Genomic DNA, 24,561 nt, shown 5'->3' with positions numbered 1-24,561 from the left:
AAGAGGCTTGTCCATTTGCCTCACCGCGCCCGGAACTTGAACCCGGGCTATATCGGTTGTGAGCTGAGCGTGCTAACCACTACACTACGCGGTGTGTAATTCACCACGGTCGCCTAATGGTCACCCAGCCAGTCTTCCCATTACGGAGCGAGCTCAGAGCTCATAGACCGATCTTCGGGTAGGACTGAGACCACAACACACTCCACACACCGGGAAAGCGAAGCCATAACCCCTCGAGTTACATCCCGTACCTATTTACTACTAGAAGAACATGGGCTACACATTAAAAGGCTTACCCATTTGCCTCGCCGCCTCCGGGACTCGAACCCGGACCCTCTTGATTGTGAGTCGAGCGTGCTAACCACTACGCGTGCGCGCGCGCGCGTGTGTGTGTGTGTGTGTGTGTGTGTGTGTGTGTGTGTGTGTGTGTGTGTGTGTCCTCTTTTATCTCAAACAACAAAACAAATATCGTGTTCTTTCTAGTGATTTCAGTTTTTCTTTTTTTCCCCTTTTCTTCGCGTGCGTCTTTCTTCTCTTCTTTTCGCGAGAGCAACGCCTTTCACTGCTTTCACTGCACGCACTTTAACACACTTTATCCTCTCATTAGGACTATTTTGAAAGACCACATACACGATTGGTCGGGTTTTCATGGGGTGTTACTTCTATTGATGGTGCAAATTCCTATTCAAATCATCACTCGAGACGTGAAAATATCCTTGAAAATCCCAACCACTTCCACTAAACTCTACAATAAACTATCGAAGCAAGTCACCAAAACGTTTGAGAATGTAGTGCCTTTTTTCCTCACCAGGTTCCTCTAGCACGTGTCACTGTGCCTGCCAATTTCTCTGAAGGTTGAGGTGATGGAAACAGAATATTAGTTTGAACACGAACACTAATCATGTCACTTGACGTACAGCCAGATGAGGAACAGTTTTCTTCTTCTTTTCTTCGTTGTTGTTGTTGTTGTTGTTGTTGTTGTTGTTGTTATTGTTGTTCTTGTTGTTGTTGTTTCTTTCTTATTTTCTTTCTTATTTTCTTTGTATTTTGTTGTTGTTTTTGTTGTTGTTGTTGTTGTTGTTGTTGTTGTTGTTGTTGTTGTTGTTGTTGTTGTTGTTGTTGTTGTCGTCGTCGTCGTCGTCGTCGTCGTCGTCGTTGTTGTTGTTGTTGTTGTTGTTGTTGTTGTTGTTGTTGTTGTTGTTGCTGCTGTTGTTGTTCTTCCTCTTCATGTTCTTTATCTCTTATATTCTTTTCTTTTTCTTTTTTATTTCTTTTTGTTCTTTTTATTCTTTCTCTCATTCTCTTATTTCATTTTTTCTTTTCTTTTTTCTTCTATTTCGTCTTCTTCAGCTTCTACTTCTTCATCCTCCTGAGTTGATGGGGCGTTGCAAACAGTAGTCAAGGTCACCCAAACAAACCCATAATAGCAGCCGTGAGTCACTGCTTCTTTGTTTACCCGAGGCGCACAAGGCGAGTCTCAATCACGACCTTCTCACGCGCGAGACTCCAGCCATGAGAGATGCGCCACGTGCCTCCTGTAAACAAAGGAACATGTATACAGTTCTGCTAGCGGGACGATATACAGCGACACACAGTAGCTATTGAACTAGTGGGACGGTATAACAAGACTTCGAACAAAAAAAAGAGACAATCCTGGTCGTGAGATAGAGTAAAGGAACATTATAGTGTCGGGAATGGGACGGTATTATAGGTTTAAGGATAGACAGTTGTGGTGATGAGATGAAAAGTGAGAAAAGCCTCTCTAATAGAAGATACAAATATATTACTAAAAAGAAAAAAGAAATTTCTAGTAGTGAAAGAGAATAAAAGATCTTATACAGTCTCTCTACTTGGACTCCTAAAATCTTAAATAATAAGACAGTTCTAGTGATGAGACAAAATAAAGCAACAAAATGTCTCGTTAGTAGGACAGTGCAACTAGACTTCTAAAAGGAAAAGAAACAATCCTAGTATTGAGAAGGAATAAAGGAACACATAGACGGTATTATACTTCTGAAGAAACCAAGACAGTTCTGGTGGGGAGACGAAATAAAGAAAAACGCATACAGTCTTGTCGATGGGACGGTCTGCATCACATGTTCCGAACGACACGTGACACATATTTCACGTCACGTTGCATTTTGATTTAGTTTCACCCACACACTCACAATTCTTAATGCTATCGCAGATACATTTCCTGGGGAGCGGGAGAGCGTAACTATTGCAAACGTAATTCATTTTCAGTTTTACGATATAGAAAAACAAACCAGTGCATCATTATTTTTCTAGGATATTATGAAGAAAAAAAATTATATCAAAATTTATTCGGTGATTTTTAGCAAGTGAACTACATACCCGTGTTATTAATAAAAAGACGGGATGAATGCACTGACTGGCTAACCCGGACCAGCTAAGCCTACACGGAAGACTCGTTTTTACCTTTTATTCAATTTATTCTGACACGAGAGAGAGAGAGAGAGAGAGAGAGAGAGAGAGAGAGAGAGAGAGAGAGAGAGAGAGAGAAGCATTGGAAGTTACACCATAGAGGTCAGGTGAAGAGGAAGAAGAACACGTCAGATAGGAGAGAGGGAAAGTGATAGAAAATACTGATACGGCAGGTGGAGCAGCAACGGTGGAGGCGAGCGAGAGGAGAAGCAAATGTGGAAAGTGGAGAGAGTGAAGTGGAGTGCCAATCCGAGTAGCAAAGATGTAGACTTGGAGGCAGAATAGTAATGCAAAATAAAGGATAAATTTGAAGACATGGAGGAAGACAAACTAACAGGTGAAGTAACATATTTAGTAGAGCAGGTGGAAGACTGAAGAGTACAGATAGAAGAGGCAAGCAGGTGGAAGGAAGACACCCGTGCAAGTAACCCTGATGAGGAATGCGGAGTAAAAAAGAAGAAAGGCAAGCGCAGCACGAGGCAGAGAGGAATTGAAAATAACTTGAAGCCAGAAGATACGAAGGGCAGAGGTCAGAACGTAAGTAAAGGGGAGAGAGTGAGAGGAGGAAATTGACGGGCGAGGCTGGTGAGGGATGGACGCGAAGGGGAGGGAAGGGAGGGAAGGGAAATAAGGGATAACGAGGGCGTGCGGGACGAAAAGAAGAGATATATGTGAGGGAGGTAGCGAGTGGCTGGTCAGTCTCGGTTTGTGTGACGCTGTATTTCTCACTTTCCTGCCTAGCGTGATGAACAGATGGCGCCTTTGTGTGTGTGTGTGTGTGTGTGTGTGTGTGTGTGTGTGTGTGTGTGTGTGTGTGTGTGTGTGTGTAAGTACGTCCATGTACGCGCATTTATGAAATATTCGCAAAACAAATTCTAATTATTTACATGAAAATACGAAAGGGAGGGAGCAATTTCACACACACACACACACACACACACACACACACACACACACACACACACACACAGAGAGAGAGAGAGAGAGAGAGAGAGAGAGAGAGAGAGAGAGAGAGAGAGAGAGACAAAAACCCTCCCCTCCTTACTATAGTCAATTACAATGTTGTCACACTAATCTAATGAGAGTGAACCAATCCATTTGCTTGGTTAACACTGAGCTTCCACCTGCAGTAGTTTATTTGTGGCCAGGTGAGTGTGGCGGGCAAGGAAAGGCGGGTCGGAGCGAGGCGGGGCGGGGCCGGACTGGGTGAAGGTGATGCATGGAGCAGGAAAGTAGAGCATGGGAAATAAAGTGATGATAGCAAGTGGTGAGAAATTTGTGGAAAAATGAACATACGGAATAGTGAAAAACAAACTGGTGAAATGACGTGAAAAAGGCAAAGGAAAAGACGAGAACAGATCAGAATTAATGAGAGAGAGAGAGAGAGAGAGAGAGAGAGAGAGAGAGAGAGAGAGAGAGAGAGAGAGAGAGAGAGAGAGAGAGAGAGAGAGAGAGAGAGAGAGAGAGGCAGGTGCAAGACAGAAGAGACAAGACGAAAAAATAATGTTGAAAGTGAGATGAGCGTGAGTATGTTGGAACAGACACAAGTGGGAGGCTGAGACACACTGGGAGGCTGGGAGGTAAATAATTCGCAGGAAAGGGAGACAGGATGATGAAGAAAGGGAGATAAGGGATGAGAGAGAGAGAGAGAGAGAGAGAGAGAGAGAGAGAGAGAGAGGAGAAGGACGTAGAGAAGACGAGCGTAGAGGAGGCGAGCAGTGGCGGGTCAGTGTCGCGTGGGTCCGGATGGAGAGAGGAGCTACCACGCGCCCTCCCCGCAGCCTCGACGTGTGCCTCTACCCGCCCTACGCACGCCGCCACGCCACTCTCGGGCGCGGCCACACGCCTCGAACCCCTGCGAGGAGAGTGTCGTGCTGTACGCCCAGAAGAAAAAGCACAAAAGGAATCAACGATGTGAGATAGTTAAGGTGGAATTCAATTTACCATGTCGGGCAAGAGACGCGAGTGAGTGTGCGAGTGCAGGTGGAGCAACGGAGGAGGAGGTGCAGGTGGAGGAGAAGGTAAATGCCCCGACAGGTAGCAGCCAGTCGCCGCCCCAGCATGGAGGAGGACGCGGCCGCCATCCGCCTCCACTGCCGGGGCCTCTGACGACGCCGCCACCGAGTACCCAGTAGGTCGCCGAGCCTGTGTCCCAATAGTGACGCTCTCCAGGACAAGTCTGAGGTGGAGGTACACGAGTAGTTGTCGAAAAAACAAATAATAAAAGAGGAGCATACGGAGGAAGAGGAGGGAGAGGCGAGGAGAAAGGAGTTGAAGGAGAAAGGCTGAGGTGAAGAGGCGTTCCCATACCTCCAGAATATTGTGATGGAAAGTGGCGGCGCACCACCTGGCGTCAACTTCCCTTCAAACCCTTCCCGCCTCGCCCAGTGTGTGGAAATTGGCGAGAATCATTCACAAAACATTCTTTTTTTCTTCCCATCCAACGCTCGTTCTAAAATAGAACACTAGAGGAAAGGGGAAAATTGAGTTATAAGCAAGAAACCTCATAAACTGCTCCATGTTCCTCATCCCTTCACGGAACTACAGCCCTCTCAGCCTCCCCTTCAGCCACTCGTGTGCTCCTCTGTAATCTAAAGGCCAGTGATGGACCGATACACTTCACTGCCCTGCTTCACCCGGGCTCAACTCCATCCGCCCCCTCAGACTTGTCCCGGAACCGCGTTAAGTTTTTCTACAATCCTTTCCGCTCATTATAGGGAGTGATGATATACTGAAATATGATACACACTCGCAGGAATGTCTATGCGTGACAGCGGAATCAATACACAAGGAAGACAATGTAATGCTGAGGGTTAAACGTATCTGATATTGAGCGTTATAAATGGTGACAATTTCCGTATTTGTGGAGTGAAAATATTGTCTTTGCGCTACGACCATAAAGCTCGTCGGTGGACTGTAAAAGTTAAATAAAGAGGAATTGATTGAGTGATCATCTAAACGACACTTGCCATCCAAAGAACACAGTCAGAGAGCACCGAGTATCAAATTAATAAATGCAATTACCTGTCACAATTACATTCTCGTTTAAATGAAGGGAAAAAAAGTAATCTAAAACTCGAAACACGTAAGAACAAAGACAGACACACACACACACACACACACACACACACACACACGTGACAAAGAGTAATTATGTGATTTAGAGCAAACACAGGAACGGTTAAATATTTCGTGAAATTTTTCAAACAAACACGGACTTATGTTTATCTGAAGCCTACATTTATCCCCTGAGCAGAGAGAGAGAGAGAGAGAGAGAGAGAGAGTCTTAGCGATTGTGTGATGTCCGATGTGTGTGTGTGTGTAATTCACTGTTTGATCTGCTGCAGTCTCTGACGAGACAGCCAGACGTTACCCTACGGAACGAGCTCAGAGCTCATTATTTCCGATCTTGGGATAGGTCTGAGACCAGGCACAACTCCTCGATTTACATCCCACACCGGGACAACAAGGTCACAACTCCTCGATTTACATCCCGTACCTACTCACTGCTAGGTGAACAGGGGCTACACGTGAAAGGAGACACACCCAAATATCTCCACCCGGCCGGGGAATCGAACCCCGGTCCTCTGGCTTGTGAAGCCAGCGCTCTAACCACTGAGCTACCGGTGTGTGTGTGTGTGTGTGTGTGTGTGTGTGTGTGTGTGTGTGTGTGTGTGTGTGTGTGTGTGTATCAGGCAATTTCTTGGAGGCAATAAGTGGAAGTTATTATTGGTTATGAGCGCACATCAGGCGTGGCGTTTGGTCTCAATGGGTTTGCAGAAGGAGGGACTTAGAAACCATCATTCCCTGTCACTGCCACCACCACTATCCACTCGAACAATCAATGCAACCACCGTCACCACCATCCCCACAACTATCACCACCACTACTTGCAAGACCGCACCAACATCACCACCATCACCACCACTACCATAATCTTTCTCCTCCAGCAAAAGTGGACTACAAGTGTTCTCTAATAAGACGTAAGCACTCTCCGCAGCCACTTCCTCCACATCACACGACCGTCATGCCCTCTCCACTCCACACACACACACACACACACACACACACACACACACACACACACACACACACACACTCGTACATTTTATTATGGGCCCTGACTGACAAAAATGCGAAGGAGAAGGAATCGTTAAGAACATATCATAAAAAGTGAAGTTAACATGAAGTAGCGGAGAAAAAGTTGAGTCAAGTTGGAATGACATGAAAACATATTAATCCACTTTACTTCTAAGTTGTGATCAAGTCTTACGAAAGGTGACGGGTAAGGTGGTGTGTGTGTGTGTGTGTGTGTGTGTGTGTGTGTGTGTGTGTGTGTGTGTGTGTGTGCTTCTTTCCTCTGCCAGCCATAACACAATCCCTCAGAGGAGCTGAAAACAAATGAAAGTCTCTAATTAAAGGGACGCTGTCGCTGTCTTCTTCCAATACTCTCTCTCTCTCTCTCTCTCTCTCTCTCTCTCTCTCTCTCTCTCTCTCTCTCTCTCTCTCTCTTTCTGTTCATAGTTACATAGTTTCCCTTCCTTCCAAATTTCTTTCCTTTCTTGTACCTATCTCATTCTCATCATCGCCTTCTCCTTTTCCCCATAGTCTATTCATTTACACCTCTCCTCTTCATCCTCCTCCTGCTCCTCCTCCTACTCCCAATCCTGTTGCTTTTTCTTTCACCGTGTAGCGCCCTCAAGTCCTCCAGCAAGCCCCGCAAAGCCTCCCAAGCCTATAATCCTCAGCAGCACCTTGACGAACCAAACAAAAAAACATTTCCATTAACAAGTTCTTGCGTGACTCTTCTTAAGCTGCCACTCGCCCCATGCAACCACTATCCCTCCCTCCCGCCCCGCCAGCCAGCCAGTCACCCTGCCTTGTACCTCCTGCTTCTCCTCGCCTGTTCCCCTTCAACACTCTCGCACCCCTTCGTTACCCAACCCTATGTAGTCCAGTGAGATCTCCTTCTTCACCATCAGTGCCTTATTCTTTTCGTCCTCTTCTTCCTACTACTGCTACTGCTACTGCTACTACTACTGCTACTGTCTATTGTCTAGTATCTACAATCTTTCCCAATCTGCTACTGTTTTCTTGTCAGTGTCTTCTGCTGGTGATTTATCTACTAACTTTCTACATACGTCTCTCTCTCTCTCTCTCTCTCTCTCTCTCTCTCTCTCTCTCTCTCTCTCTCTCTCTCTCTCTCTCTCTCTCTCTCTCTCTCTCTCTCTCTGTCTTGTATCTATATCGGCCTTCTCCCTCTAGCTCCTCCTCCATCTCCTTCTGTTTCTTTGTCTTGTGTGTTCGCGTCTACTTCTCCTCTATTGGTTTCTCCTAATGCATATCTCTCTCTCTCTCTCTCTCTCTCTCTCTCTCTCTCTCTCTCTCTCTCTCTCTCTCTCAACTTTTATCCATTTTCTATTTTTCTTGGTTAGATGACAAGAAGTGGATCTCTTTTCGCCTGTTTTCTGCTTTATCTCTTGCGAAAGTATGTTGTTATCACGTCTGACTCTCTCTCTCTCTCTCTCTCTCTCTCTCTCTCTCTCTCTCTCTCTCTCTCTCTCTCTCTCTCTCTCTCTCTCTCTCTCTCTCTCTCTCTCTCTCTCTCTCTCTCTCAGCATCTCTTTATTTCACGTTATTGATTCTGTTTCACTGCTCTATTTACGCATCCGCACTTAATAGCGTCTCTTCATGGCAGATTCCTCCCATCAGACAGTCACTCCAGCTCTCCCCGCCCCTCTCACTCCCTCTCCCGAACTTACGCATTGCGACAAACACACACACACACACACACACACACCTTTCTCTTTTCCATTCCCCATCCCCCCGACATTCAATTTTCCCTCTCTTACTTTCCCTTCCTGTAATGTGCTGCGCCCGTATTGTGCAAAAGTTCGGCCTAGCCACAGTGTTCGGCCCAAGCTGGTGCTTTGGGTAGTGGTGGTGGTGATGGTGGTAGGTAAGGGTGTTCATATATATATATATATATATATATATATATATATATATATATATATATATATATATATATATATATATATATATATATATATATAGCCAGTGAATTATTGGAGATGATCGGCGCTCTGTTCGAATTTCCCTTTTAATGAGAGAGAGAGAGAGAGAGAGAGAGAGAGAGAGAGAGAGAAAGCACCGCGGTCATGAGGTTCAACAGGCAGTCATCCTTTGTCCCTTGTGAATGTGCGCAGGTGTGTGTGTGTGTGTGTGTGTGTGTGTGTGTGTGTGTGTGTGTGTGTGTGTGTGTGTGTGTGTGTGTGTGTGGGTGGGTGTGGGTGTGGGTGTGTGTGTGTGGATGGGTAGGTTGGTGTGAAGGATCTTCATACACTGAGCCAACACTGCCCAACTTCACCTTCTCTCTCTCTCTCTCTCTCTCTCTCTCTCTCTCTCTCTCTCTCTCTCTCTCTCTCTCTCTCTCTCACACACACACACACACACACACACACACACACACACACACACACTCGAGCTACTTTCATACTCTCATTCCTCCCTCTTTTTGCTCTCTTTCCAAGGCCACTTTAGCCTCTCCACTTCTGCGTCTCTCTCTCTCTCTCTCTCTCTCTCTCTCTCTCTCTCTCTCTCTCTCTCTCTCTCTCTCTCTCTAACAGCTTTTTTTTCTTGTTTGGTTTTTTTATTTCTCGTTTCAGTCTCGTTCTTAAATTTCCATTTTTTTTCGTTCTTCTCACTTTACGTTAATTTCTATTGTTGATTTCTTTCTTTTTTTTTGTTTCGTTTTTCCTTTGTTTTCGTTTACCTTGGATTCACTTTTATTTTCACCCATTTACTTTTTTTACTGTTTCTTTTTCATGTATTCTTATTCATTTTTATTTTCCGTCATTTCATATTTTTTTTCTTTCTTTCTCTTGTGTTCTTCTCTTTTCAACATTCACTTCTTTTCACTCGTCTTACTTTCCTTCACTTCAACAATTCTCATCATTATTTCCTACTCCTTTTCCTTCCGTCTTTTCTAATTATTTTTCACGTGTTGTTTTCCTTCCTTTCTTCTTTCATTTTTTTTTTTTTTTGTAGAATCTTCACCAGTCTCCAGTCTAACTTATTTCTTTTTCCTCTTCATATTTTTATCCAGTCCTCCGCGTTTCTATCTTTCCCTCTTCCAATATTCACCAAGTTTTCTTTTTTTTTTTTTATTGTCTCTTTTGTTCCTCTTTTTTGTTCGTCTTTCCAATATCTTCCCGCTGATTATCACATTCTTCATCATTCTTTATTTTCACCTTTATTCTTTGTAATTCCCATTTTCTTGTGTGTGTGTGTGTGTGTGTGTGTGTGTGTGTGTGTGTGTGTGTGTGTGTGTGTGTGTAGTGGGTCGATCTATTTTGGCAAGGTAATCACAGCAGCAATTAAAGTTATCATAATGATCGTGGTGATAATTAAACAGATGGTGGCAGTGATGGCAAAGATAGTGATGCTTTCAAAGGAAGGTTATCGCCTCGTTTTAATATTATTGTCGCTGCTGATTCTATTACTACTACTACTACTACTACTACTACTACTACTACTGCTGCTACTACTGCTACTACTACTACTACTGCTAACACTATTGCCAATAACAGAGTGGTAGTAATGGTAATGATAACCCGCAACTATTCATGTTAAAATAAGTACATTTAAATTTCTAGCGCAGTAGTAAGAAAAGGTGACATGAGCAAAGTTCTAAGGATCAGTAGCCAGAATAGAACCAGAAATAATGGGTTCAAGCATGAGAAATTTAGGTTTAGGAAAGAAATGGGAAGGAACTGGTTATCTAACAGAGTAGTTGATGAACGGAACGGACTCAGTTATCATGTTGTTAGTGCTGAGTCAATAGGGAGTTTTAAAAGAAGATTAGACAAATTTATGGATGAGGATGAAAAGTGGATTTAGGTAATTTTGTTCACACAGGGACTGCCACGTGTATGTCTGATGGCCTTTTGCAGCTTCCTTATGTTTCTTATGTTCTAGTGGTAGTAGTAGTATTAGAAGTAGAAATAGAAGTAAAAGTAGAAGTAGAACCTCAAGTAGAAATAAAGTAGAAGTAGTAGTAGTTGTAGTGATTGTGAAAAATATCTACTACTACAACTACAAGAACTAAAACAACTACTACTACTACTACTGCTACTATTACTACTACTACTACTACTACTACTACTACTACTACTACCACTGCTGCTACTACTACTACTACTCCTACTCCTAATAATGATAATAATAACATGAAGAACGATCCACCGAGGCACACTTGCACGGGAGAGAAGAGTGACGAGCCTTTGATGATCATAATCAATTTAGGTTTTACTTCGCCCTATAAAAACACCTCGCCCTTCCCGCCCAAGCTCCAGTCCCCCCCTTCCCCCACTATCTCTCTCTCTCTCTCTCTCTCTCTCTCTCTCTCTCTCTCTCTCTCTCTCTCTCTCTCTCTCTCTCTCAACAGAACAGTAGTGGTAGTAGTAGTAGTAGTAATTCTTGTTATTTTCGTTGTTATTATAATTGTAGTATTAATAATGGTGGTGAATAGAATTAGCCTGCCTAGCAATATGAAAATAACCACAAAAAAATCAGCTACCCTTCATTTTTCCCTTTATACGCCTGAATATCAAAAAGAAAAAGACAACAAAAATATTAAAGAACAGCATCAATTTAATTCTAGAGATGAATTATGTCTATACTGAATTCATACAATAGTGAAGTGGGAAACAGTAAGACAAGGGAATATTTCAGACTAGAGGGAGAGGGATGAGAGTGAAGATACAGGCTCACTCTTGCATTAGTGGTGTAGAATAAGAGTGAGAGTGAAGATACAGGCTCACTCTTGCATTAGTGGTGTAGAATAAGAGCGAGAGTGAGTAGAGTTTGTGTAGCGCAGCCTTGTGAGTGGAGTTGTAGCAGTGAAAGTAGCATGAACAAAAAAAACCATAACATTAGCAACAAGATCAGCCACTACTACTACTACTACTACTGCTACTACTACTACTACTACTACTACTACTACTACTACTACTACTATTACTACCATTACTACTACTGCTGCTGCCATTGTTATACTACTAGCACCACCAGCAAACAACTATAACAACAACAACAACGACAACACCTATATTTCAAAACAATATTAAAACAATGCACATAAAGAAAGCAAGACATGAAAGCTACGTAGAGAACAAAGCAGCACACACACACACACACACACACACACACACACACACACACACACACACACACACACACACACACAAGCCACTCAGGAGATGAAACAGACACTCGACGCCAGACAAACCTCGGAGCCACGGAGGAAATAACACAGATCATTATACGAGAGAGAGAGAGAGAGAGAGAGAGAGAGAGAGAGAGAGAGAGTATAAAAGAGATTACAGCTAAACCCATGGAATTAACATCACTTCTATTACAACCACCACCACCACCACTTCTGTTCTGCATCTATACTCTCACTGCATGATCACTATTACCATCATAATCACCACTTGAACTGTTGCAACACGTATGATCGGCCTTGCTTCACCACCAATGCTACTCTCATCACCGACATCACCTCACAAATATTTATCTTGCAAATCACGACCAGCAGAACGACCAGGGGTGTCTAGTATCACATCCCCTTTATTCCTGACGCCACCATTATCTCTCCACCACCACCACCACCACCATCATTGCAGTTACTAGTACTACGATTACCATTGTACCTTTATACTGTCCTCACTGTTCCATTTTTGTCTCGTCATTCTCTTGCTTTTATTCCTGTTACCATTATATTATTTCACCACTACTACTACTACTACTACTACTACTACTACTACTACTTCTACGTATATTAGTAAACACCCTCTCTTCCTTTATTTTTATAATTTTCTCACTCAGTCCACCATCACCACCACCTCCATCACTACCACCACTAATACAACACTCACTACTCGAACTCCATCTTACTGTTCCTCCTCCTACTCCTCTTCCTTTACTTCTCTCACCACTACCACCAACATTACAGGAACTACCACTACAAACTCTCACTAAATCAAAAACTCCTTCACCCCCATCACCACTACCAACCACTAAAGTAGATACACTTCTCACATTACACTCTCTGACTCTAAACTCCTCCTTTCCTCTAGTAGTAAAATAAACCAGTTAATCTTTTTTCTCTCAAGTCTGCCGGTAGCGAGAAAGAGAGAGAGAGAGAGAAGGATGAGGGAAACCTATCATAGCTACTCCGTTCGAAGCCAATCCTAGCCCCTCCCTCGCCCTAGCCTTCAAAGACCTAACGTAAGCCTATCCCCACTTGCCATACATAGCCTCAAAGGTACCCCGTGAAGTCCAAATCCCACCGCCTCTGCTCCCGAAGCTTAACATTCACCTCTTTCCGTCCAGCGATGAAGCTTTTTCGTTCAAATGCTTCCTCCGTTGGCTTGAAGAACATTCCGCGCTTGAGGTAGATTGAAGGAAGTGTGTAGGCTTAAGGGAGAGATGTGCAGTGTGGAGGAACGTAACGCTGGTGAAGAATGTTGGGGTTTGCAAATGTAGTTCAACACGAAGACAGGTAAACGAAGATAGATAAACGAGGATAGATAAACGAAAGAACAAGTGAGTTATATGACAGGTAAACTATAGAACAGGTGAACACAAGGACAGGTAAAACACGAGGACAGGTAAACGTGAGGACAAGTAAACATAAGAACTGGAAAAAAGAAGGACAAGTAAAAGTAAAAAAAACAAAAACTCGAACATATTAACAAGAGAACATACGTATACAAAGTCACATAAAACAAAGAGCAAAGGGAAAATAAGCCAAAACGTAGAGATGGATATGATAAAAAAAAAAAAAAAGGAAGATAACAAAGGAAATATGCAGAATAATGTATAAAAAAGTGTGTGGAAAGGGTAAATGAAATGCAGGTGCGTGTTCAATGATGAAAAGGGCAGGTGTGTGGAAGGTGAGGTGCGATAAAGGTGTAGAATGAAGTAATAACGCGATGAATAATACATAAAAGCAAAGGGTGTACAAAATGGGGCTGAAAAAAAGGTATGAAGGAGCATAGGTATATTGACAGACGAAGCAAGGGTGTGGGGAGATGTACAGATGTTAAAAAGATACAGGTGTGTGTTGAATGACGGGAGAAAGGTGAAGGGCGAGGAGATTAAGGCATGGAAAGGCGTGAAGAAAAAAAGTTGTACATGTTTGTTGAGTGATATGGCCAGACTGCGGCTCGCTGTGGTGGAAGTCAGTTGAGTGCACGCGTTGATGTATCAGTCATGTGTGTGTGTGTGTGTGTGTGTGTGTGTGTGTGTGTGTGTGTGTGTGTGTGTGTGTGTGTGTGTGTGTGTGTGTGTGTGGCGTTACTGAAGAGAGCGGGAAAAAGTTTGTTTATACGTAGACAATAAATTACAAGTAAATTGTCACGTTTCACTGATACTGGCATGTGCTACTGCTCTCTCTCTCTCTCTCTCTCTCTCTCTCTCTCTCTCTCTCTCTCTCTCTGACATTACCCTGAATAAATGGAAAAAAAAGCACACACACATCTGATAGCGTCGGAAATAATCAGAAACGTGCAAAATTAGTTGAGTTTAGCAGCAATACCCTACCGAGTTGCGCCTCTCTGTTGTCCTAATGGCACAAACTCGGCCAAACTGCCGACACCTCCACGCTAACCAGTGACCTGATGGTGGTGGTGATGGTGCTGCAGACTGTCATAGTGGAATTGCTGATGATGATGTTAATAGTGACGGTAATGGTGATACAATGCTGATGATGGTGTGACAAGCGCTGTGTTACTTGTTTTGGTGATGTTGCAGTGGTGATGGTGTGATTAATGTGTTGCCGGAAAGTGCTAATGTGTAATAATGTGGTGTGAATGGTTGTAATGCTGTGATGTGTGTAAAATTGAGTGATGCATCAATGTGTGTGTGTGTGTGTGTGTGTGTGTGTGTGTGTGTGTGTGTGTGTGTGTAGTGATGTGTGGTTTCATAATTCTGTCTCTCTCTCTCTCTCTCTCTCTCTCTCTCTCTCTCTCTCTCTCTCTCTCTCTTATTTCTTTCCGCTTTCATATCCTTTTATTCCTATTACCACCACCACCACTACTACCACCATCACCACCACCACCACCACCACTACTACTACTACTACTACTACTACTACTACAACTACCACTACTATACTACTATACTACTACTACTACTACTACAACTACTACTACTACTACTTTTTGATGCTGTACTTTTTTTCATTCCTTGGTGCATTTACTTACACCCCATACACACACACACACACACACACACACACACACACACACACACACACACACACACACACACACACGGATCTGTTCTTAAGGGAGGGGTCGAAGTAGCGAAGAGGCAGCAGCACCCTAGCGGCGTCTTGATAAATTGAATTACGGAAGGTCTTCATGGAAACTTTGGGAGGTGGCGTGAGGATCCTGTTACTGTGTGTGTGTGTGTGTGTGTGTGTGTGTGTGTGTGTGTGTGTGTGTGTGTGTGTGTGTGTGTGTGTGTGTGTGTGTGTGTCCTAGACATGTACCTATGAACACAAAGAAAGACAAAATACATTAAATAGTGCTGGTATTAAGTGGTATAGCAGTGGCAGGACTAGGAGGAGGAGGAGGAGGAGGAGGAGGAGGAGGAGGAGGAGGAGGAGGAGAAGGAGAATAAGAAGGAGGAGATGAAGGAGAAAGAGAAGGAGGTAGAGGAAGAGACAGGAAAAATATGTAGTTTTTTTACATGACAAGAGAGAGAGAGAGAGAGAGAGAGAGAGAGAGAGAGAGAGAGAGAGAGAAGAGGGACAAGACCATGCAAACTTCATTAAACTTTTAAACTGCTGATGAAAGTTATTACTGAAACATACACTGACCGGGAGTCTATAAATTTTCACACGTCACTTTTTCTTTCGTTAGTTAGTAGAAAATGACGATCAAATTTGAATAGACAAGTACATAATAACACAGGGGAATAAACATTACTTCTATCGACATGTGTTTATTTCGCGAACTAATGAATGAAAGGTTATCATTACTGCTATTACGAGATGAATTTAAATGGCTAACTATTGATTTGCCTTTACATATTGAAAGGATGTATTTGTGCTTTTAATTTGGCACCTGGATGTAAATATACGGTGGGCCATAAATCGTGTGTGTGTGTGTGTGTGTGTGTGTGTGTGTGTGTGTGTGTGTGTGTGTGTGCGTGTTTGCAAGTCATTACGAGTCATTGCAGTTAAAATGTATAATTAGATCAACTAGATAACACTTCATCTATCAAACGTTTTAATCTCTCTCTCTCTCTCTCTCTCTCTCTCTCTCTCTCTCTCTCTCTCTCTCTCTCTCTCTCTGCCATGACCACCCATACTGATATAAATCCTCTACATTTTTTTTTGTAACATTTATCCTCAATTTCATCAACAAATGAATTAATGTTACACTCGCATGCTCATCCACTTCACCACTGCCTCCATCAACACACCACCTGTCCCTGCTCCTGATCACCATCCACATTATAGTGACAATTTTTCTTAGCTATCTTAAATGTATCTCCATTTAAATCCTAGCCATTTACAACTTTTCACTCTCCATTTTCTAGTAATTTCATCTACCTCGTCCACCTTACTACTGACCCATTTAAACTCATTCATAGCCTTTCATTATTCACTATCTATTAAGTATGTTCACCAAACCACTGTTCCCTTTAAAACCCAGTGATTTATAACATTTCATTATTCAGTACGTATTTATCTTGTTCACCTGACTACTGTGCCATTTAAAACCTAGTGATTCATAACATTTCATTATTCAGCAAGTATTAATTCTGTTCACCCTACAACAGTCCCCATTTCAACCCCGATGATTCATAACCTTTCATTATTCACTAGATAATTCTCTTTACCTCACCACTGTCCCCATTTGAACCCCGGCCATTCATTACGTGTAGCTATCCATCTTGTATGCACTCATTCAGCCCGCCTGTGGACTCTGCGGCAGTCGTGGTAGGGCAGCAGGACACAGGGTAGATACTATTATGTCCTGCATGGCAAATTAAACGAGAACACGCAGGTTATTATGTCTGTCTTGTAGGATGATAGTAAGATCCGATACAGGAATAAGGCAACATTAGGAAGCCCTTATATTACATGAAATTATATGAAGTCAACTTTTTTTTTTTCCTTTTATCGTTTTTCCCTAACTTTTTTTTCAGTAAGCGGTAAGATGAGTCTTTTTTCACTTTTGTGTATTTTCCCAGGCTCCTTAACACAGTAAGAGAAGCAACACCTGGGAGCTTGTTCCTCGTACTATGAAGGTGTGTTTATCTGTTTACTATTACTACTGAACTACGTGTAGGAAAACCGGATGCAATTGACTGGTCTCTCAAGTCTCGTTGCTTTATTTTGAATTAAGGAGTCTCGTATAATTAACGTGTCGTCCTTGGCAAAACAACTTTCATGAATACCTTACGTCAGCTGCTTGTCTGTTAATGTTATATTTTCTAGGAGGACGAGGACTCAGCAAACTTCTTCCTTCCTCTTTCATAGTTTCCTTGTTCTAAGTCTCGTACATACAAAATCATATACAGTAAGAAGCCATTAAAATCATCAGCCAGCCTATGCCCGCCTCTCCCGCCCGTTCGGAACCAGCATAATATTCCACCCACCACACGCATCACCCAACGCGGTCTATCAGTGAGCACCACCACAACAACACCCACTCGACCCTCAACGCCCCAGCACTCCAACACACACCGGCCCACTTCACTTCACTCCCTCTCTCAAATATTGTCAAAAAAACACCCACTTCTTTTGCCTCCATTATCTCCACCCACATTTAAACACCGTAGTTCGCTCTTTAACACGCCCACACATCCTACTACAGCATCCCCTATCTGGACCCATCCCAACCTGCCCCTCACCACTACCGCAACCTATCTTACGCCCGTATTCAGATATGCCTTTTCTTCTTACTACGACAAATTTGCAAGGCCACAGAGACAACAAGAGGGGTTTTCAAGACGGTTTCTCCATTTAATAAACCAGAAATCTTGCCAATCTATCACAAGAACCATAAAAATATCCTTAAAAACACGAGTATCTTCAACTGGACCCCTTGGAAAGTAGAGATGGTGAAAGCTAGGCGTTTCTGAGTTCGAGCCTTAAACACAAAACAACTCATCACTACTTACCGCGATCCTCACCATTCCAACCACGGCCCGCTTTTCAACACCCCCAGTCAGTAACACCCCTCTACACCACTCCTCACCCCGTCTCCCAAGTACTACACTCCGTCACCCCTACTGTCTGGCCCCCCGTCCCCTCCTCCGCTCCCTCCTACGCTCTACAACCTCGGCAGGAAGCAGTGTGGTCATTAATCGTGAGGTGAGACAGGCTGACACAAAGCACCACACCCAGGCACTCCCCGCTCTGTTTACATCTGGGTCTACTTCCCCTCACCCTCTTCTTTTTCTTCTCCCCTCCCTTCCTTCCTTGCGTTAGTTTCTTCCTTCCCCTCTTCCTTCCCTTCTTCCTGATCTGTTCTGACTTGGCTTTGTTTTATGTATCAGAGTTTTTTTTTTTCTTTTTCGTTGTTGTCTTGATGATTTATAGTGTGGATATATGCAACTCGTGTTAGCTTGTTATGGTATTTTATCATCACTTGCACCTTCCCTTCCCTTCTCTTGTATTTAATTAGTCCTTTATCTCTTTATTCTTTCGTTCTGCTTCGTCTATTCTTCGTTTATTTATCTAATGTTTCTCTCCTTCCATTTTGAGTTTGCTAGTCTCTCTCTCTCTCTCTCTCTCTCTCTCTCTCTCTCTCTCTCTCTCTCTCTCTCTCTCTCTCTCTCTCTCTCTCTGATGACAACCTCTTCCTTATTTTTTTTTCTTTTATTCCTTTGTTCCTCCATCATTTCTCTTCCTTCCCCCTTCCCTGTCGCCTCTCCCCGCCGGCCCATGGTGTGTGCAGTGTCCCCCGTGCCTCGCGTGGCGGACACACTAACATTCGGCCTTGTAACATTACTGGGCGATAATAACAGGGACAGTCATGCTCTAAGATCACGAACGTCGTCAGGAGAAACAGAAAGTCTTCACGCCTTTACACACTGCCTGACTGAATTTTTAGTTTTATCCAATTGTTTATTCATTTACTTTTTTAATCATCAACTCGACGAAAAAAAAGAACAACAGCATAAGAGAAAGGAACGTTTATCATATATGCTTTTCGTTCATTTACGTTAGTTATTCATTAATCTATTTATCTCTTATTTCATTTATTCGACAAGGAAGAAAAGAATAAAGTCAGAGAAAATAATATCAATCTAATTACACAGCGACGGTTTGTATTTATCGTTCACTTCTGTGACATTAATTTATCTTTCTATTGATCTCTCTCATTTACTTGCTACACATATCGGCAGGAACGCAGCTAACAGTGAATCAATGAAGTAAGACTATACTCACTCAACCTTCGCTTTTGCTGTCCTCCGTCTCTTGCTTTGGAACTGAGGGAGCAATGTATCAGACACGTAAGAGACAAAAGATCTGCTGCTGTTTGGTCTTCCTTTCCGTTCCTTAGTGTTTTCTCCAAGAAGTAAGAGTTGCTTGTTATTCATTTGTGTTCCTTTGCGTTACATTTCTTAAGCCTAAAGTTACACTCAAAGTACCTTCGCCTTTACTATCAACATCTCATACCTGATATAGAGTAATCCACGTGGTTTGTCAGTCTTTCAATGGCTAAAAGTATTGCTGTTGGTTGCTCTTCCTTTATGTTCTTTAAATGACCAAGAAGGCTACATTTAAATCATCTTCAATTTTTACCAGCCTTCGTCTCTTTCTGAGATTTATTAGTACAAAGTGTTTATCAGTCTCTCAAGCGCTAAAAGAGAATAATGTTATTTTTTTCTGTGTGTGTGTGTTGATTTAATTTTCCAAGAAATAAGACAATATTTAATTTACCTTCTTCTTTACTGTCTTATGTCTTGCTGTAGATTAAATGTGAATAGTTTATCAAAAGGATTACTATTGTTTATTTTTTCTTTGTATTCCTGAGTGTTCTCATAAGCTCTCCTAAACAAGAAGTAAGACTATATTCAAACTACTTCCTCCTTTGTTATCTCTTGCTGTGGTTTAAATCAATCTCGTCAGGACTGAAAGGACTACTGCTACTTTTTTGTGTGTTTGTGTGTTCCTGATTGCTCTCCTAAACTCTCCTAAACAAGAAGTAAGACTATATTTAAACTACCTTCACCTTTTCTTACCTGTATGTACATTGAATGCGTATAGTTTATCACTGTCGCAAGGGCTAAAAAAGATTACTGTTGTTGTTATTTTTTCTTTGTATTTCTGAGTGCTCTTCTAAACGAGTGAAAGTTAAGTCTGGCATAAGTACGAGCTCTTGGACCTTTTGAGTCACCCCGCCCAGGCATGAGTTACTGGTCCGCTGCAACACAAAGGCCTCACGCAACTCTCATTTCCCTGTGTCTGCTCTTCGTTTGTTTAGTTTCTTCCAAAATAATTCCTCGCCCTGCTCTCTCTCTCCCTCCTGTACCTCGGTCCGTCTTGGCGCCGCTTCCCAGTCTGCTCTCTGTCCACCTCCCGCACACCTATCCTGCTTGAGGTTATGGTGTTTATTCTCAACCTACCCTAACATTACTAAACATTTACGTTCTCGTCCCCAGCTGAAGGTCTTGCTATTCATTATCAAAGTAACATTATTTAATATATAGTGACCTGACATGATGTAATTTAATGGCATCTAACAAAATCTGACGGAAATAGATTATCTAATTTGATTTAATCTTACCAAAAATTAGTTCTTATTATGATATACCTAAGCTAACCTAATGTACAACTTTACATCATTTCGCCCCATGTCACCTAGCCAAACCTAACCAATCTAACTTAACTTAATCTCAACTAAGCTTCCTTAATTCAATTTAACTTAATTTCACCTACTTCATATCTTACCTCACCTAACTTAAGTAACCTAACCTAATATCATCTAACTTTACATCACACTTCACCTAACCTTACTTAACCAACCTAATCTAACCTGACCTCACATCACCTAACGCACCCAGCCTAACACATCCTTAACTCACCTCACAACGTGGCCCCTCACCTGACGTAACCTTAAACCTACCCAACCTACGCCCTCATCTGTCCTTTCCATACTCACACTATCTATTCCTAATGGCGGGAAGTGAATAACGTCATCGTGTGGTGTGGATTACCTTGCCTCTACTGTATATACATGCAGCTCCCTAACAAAGCTACCTTGACTCTGGCGTGGCTTCATTGTTCCTCACACCTGTCATTAGGAGTCGTGCCAAGGATACATGCAGCACCTCCTACAGCCCAAACTATACTGAGTGATGAAGGATCGGTGTTGGTTTTAGTAAGTAGGGAGTCGTGTATTGCACCGAAAATTAAGAACCGTCTTGTTTTGAGAGGAGAAACTGCGTGTTATTATGGCTGTTGTGGCAGAAAGATCCGTGTGTTGTTTTGACAGTAAGAGCTGTATGTGGTTTCAAGAGGAAGAAGAACCGTGTATTATTTTGAGAGCAAAAAGATCCATGTTTTTTTTTATTTATTTATTTATTTTTTTTTTTTTTTTTAAAGGAAGAACAGTGTAATATTTGTGAAAAAGAACCGTGTGATTTTTTGGAAGAAGAACCGAGTGTTGTTTCGAGAGGAAGAAGAATTATGTGTTGTTTTGACAGTGAGAAGAACTGTCTGTTATTTTGACAGTAAGAAGAACCGTGTAGTGTTTTGACAGAAAGAAGAATCGCGTAATGTTTTTAGAGGTAAAAACTGTGTGTTGTGTTAAGAAATAAGAAAGAAACGCTTATTGTTTTAAGAAGATCCGTGTATTATTTTCTAAGTATGAATCGTATTTTCCTTCAGGAGTAAGAAAAATCATGTAATTCCTTGAAAAATAGTTCAGCAACCATGTATCGCATAAAGAACACTGCGTTAGTTTACAGTAAAAATCATACATTGTTTTCTTAAGTAGGGAAAACGTGCTTTAATTAAGAAAGTATAGAACAAACAGCAGCAAGGATGTTGGCCTCTAACTGTGCTACTTGTGAGAAACTACACTACTGACGAAGACGAAGACGAAGAGGCCGAGATGTGACTTCAGGTAAACAGTGACGTAAGGGGACTGTGAGTTACGATGAAGCAAACATTAAGAAGACATGACTTAGTAAAAGGAAGCCATGACTTAAGGGACGACACAACTTAAAAGCAATCATGACTTAAGGAGGACTGCGTCACACTGGGAATCATGACTTACGGGGATCCATAATTTAAAGGGAATATAACTTTAGAGGAACTGTAATTTCACTTAAACTTTGACCTTACTGGAACAATAACTTGAAGCGCTCTATGAATCACACCAATATTACCTCGAGAACTTACCATTTCTTTAGGGATTCGCGGGTTTGTACTGAATTTTGACCCGTGACTTTTAAATAACGACTGACTTAAACAATATAAACAGATGAATAAATGGATGAAAGCTTAAAGACCGACTTCAGAAAACCGCAAGCCAAAATCGGTGACAAATACAGAAATACTTTATTGTATTCGTGACTGACAGAATAGAACGATGATTAAACTGTGACTTAGAAAAAAAAATCAAAAGAAAAAACAAAAAGGAAACATCACGGCGGGAGCAGACAACGTATGAACAAGAATAAAAGAACAGAAAACTGAGAATGGAAAAAAAATACCAAAATGAAAACAGAGAGAGAAAAAAGAAAATATATCTTGTAAATCGGAAAGTCAGAACTGATAGTGATAGCTGAGAAGACGATGATGAAGATGATGATGATGATGATGATGATGATGATGATGATGATGATGATGATAATGATGATGATGATGATGATGATGTCAGCTGGATAGGAATCAGAGGTCATTTCTGGATCACGACCTCGATATTCAAGCCTTCAAAGGGGGAAAAAAAAGAAAGAAAAGAAAGAAAGGAGAACATTTCTTTTCTCTCCTCAGGCGTGTCCACTTAAACGTGTAACCATGAAAACCTCTTGACCGCTTTATCCGTCGTTGTGGGAGAGCTTAAGTGTGTGTGTGTGTGTGTGTGTGTGTGTGTGTGTGTGTGTGTGTGAGAGAGGAATGTTAGGAATGCGTGTAAGCGTTGAAAAGTCGAGGATTGAGTGCTTCATGGAGGAGGAGAAGGAGGAGGAAGAGGAAGAGGAGAAGGAGGAGGAGGAGGAGGAGGAGGAGGAGGAGGAGGAGGAGGAGGAGGAGGAGGAGGAGGAGGAGGAGGAGGAGGAGGAGGAGGAGGAGGAGGAAGAAGAAGAAGAAGAAGAAGAAGAAGAAGAAGAAGAAGAAGAAGAAGAAAAACAAAAATAAAAATAAAATAAAATAACAAAAAAAAGAAGTAAAAGAGGAGAGGCAAAATATTCCTACAATCACGAGTTTCCCAGTCAGTGAATCGCTTAACTGCTCTGAGGCGCTGCATGGTTATCGGGTTGTCTTTACAGGCGGTGTAACTGATTCACACAACACACCACTCAGCGTCTGCGTCGTTGAGTGAAGCGTTGAGCTCAGCCTTCCATTGCATTGCCAAACAAGAGACGAGATGGAGATAGGCGAGTCGCTGTCACAGGAAGGAGATGAAAGAGCGGAGGTTCAGAGACAGATTCAGGAAAGCGAAGCAGTAGTAGTAGATTCAAACGCGAAAGGAAAGCAGTGGTAGCAAATGCAAGCAGGATTCAGTAACAGATTCAAGCAGAGAGAAGCAGTATAGTAGCATATTCAAACGACAAAGTGAAACAGAAGTAGCAGATTTAAGCAGTAAACGGAAACAGTAGCAGCAAATTCAAGCAGGAGAGCAAGACATCAATAGGAGATTTAGTAAAGCAGAAATAACAGATTCAAGCAGAGCGAAGCAGTAGTAGCACATTCAAACGACAAAATGAAACAGAAGTAGCAGATTTAAACAGTAAAGGGAAACTGTGGCAGTAGATTCAAGTAAGAAAGTAAGAGGTCAATAGATTTAGTAAAGCAAAAACTAACATTCAAACAGAGCGAAGTAAGAAAGTAAGAGGTCATTAGATTAAGTAAAGCAAAACTAACATTCAAACAGAGCGAAACAGTAATAGCACATTCAAACGGCAAAGTGAAATAGATGTAGCAGATTTAAACAGTAAAGGGAAACAGTAGCAGCATATTCAAGCAGGAGAGTAAGAGATCAATAGGAGATTTAGCAAAGCAGAAATAACAGATTCAAGAGGAGCGAAGCAGTAGTAGCACAATCAAGCAGTAAAAGGAAATAATGGTAGCAAATTCAAACAGGAGTGAGAGATCAGTAGGAAATTCAAAGTGGGACAGAATTAATAGACTCAAGCAAAGCGAAACAGTAGAAGCAGATTCAAACAATAAAGGAAAACAGTGGTAGGAAATTCAGAAGTAACAGACCAAAAGCAAAGTGGAGCAGGAGTAACAGAATAAAACATAAGGAACAGGAGAAAAGGCAAAAAGAGAGGAGAGAAGCAACAGTAACAGATCCAAGCAGAAAAACGTAGCGGAAACAATTCAAACAGTACAAAACAACAATAATAAAAGACTCGAGGCGCAGATTAGAAGCTCCAAGCAACGAATTAAAACAGTAATAGAAGTGACACGCTCAAGCTGAAGTGGGAGGAAAGAACCATTAAACAAAGGAAAAACACGATGAAGAGAGGGAAAAAAGTGAGGCAGCAGAGTGATGGACCATGAAGGAGAGGAGGGAGGGAAGCAGAGAAGCAGTGGAGCAGGGAAAGAGCAGAAGGGGAGGAAAGATGCAGTAGGGAAGAGGAAAGGTGAGCCACATAGCTGCTGTCACGGAAGCTTTATTAGTCACCAGATGTCTATAGAAACCAGCTGCCTTTCTCCTTTCCTTCCTTCTCCTTCTCCTCCTCCTCTTTATTCCCTTTTCTCTCAATTTCTCCTCTTCATCTCCACACACCCGCTCTCCTTACCTCATCTCTCCTCCACCATTTCCCACTCCATCTTCTCGAGCCTTTCACCACCACCCTCTTTTCTTCCCCTCATCTTCTCTCCCTCGCAATCTCGTCTTACTGCTCTTA

At 42.3% G+C, this 24,561-nt stretch overlaps 1 protein-coding gene across 1 annotated transcript in view; it reads left to right on the top strand.

The window, feature by feature from the left end:
• Positions 1–4,157: 4,157 nt before the first annotated feature.
• The window catches only part of LOC123508108, an 88,322-nt gene continuing 67,918 nt past the window's right edge, over positions 4,158–24,561 (top strand). Inside the window, exon 1 of the mRNA XM_045261589.1 lies at positions 4,158–4,576. The gene's annotated coding sequence lies outside the window, so the exon portion shown is untranslated. The remainder of the gene's footprint in view (positions 4,577–24,561) is intronic.

The sequence above is a fragment of the Portunus trituberculatus genome, chromosome 24, assembly GCF_017591435.1.
Source record: "Portunus trituberculatus isolate SZX2019 chromosome 24, ASM1759143v1, whole genome shotgun sequence".
Taxonomy (NCBI): Eukaryota; Metazoa; Arthropoda; class Malacostraca; order Decapoda; family Portunidae; genus Portunus; species Portunus trituberculatus.
Note: the sequence above shows the minus strand (reverse complement) of the source record. Positions and strands in the feature narration are given on the sequence as shown.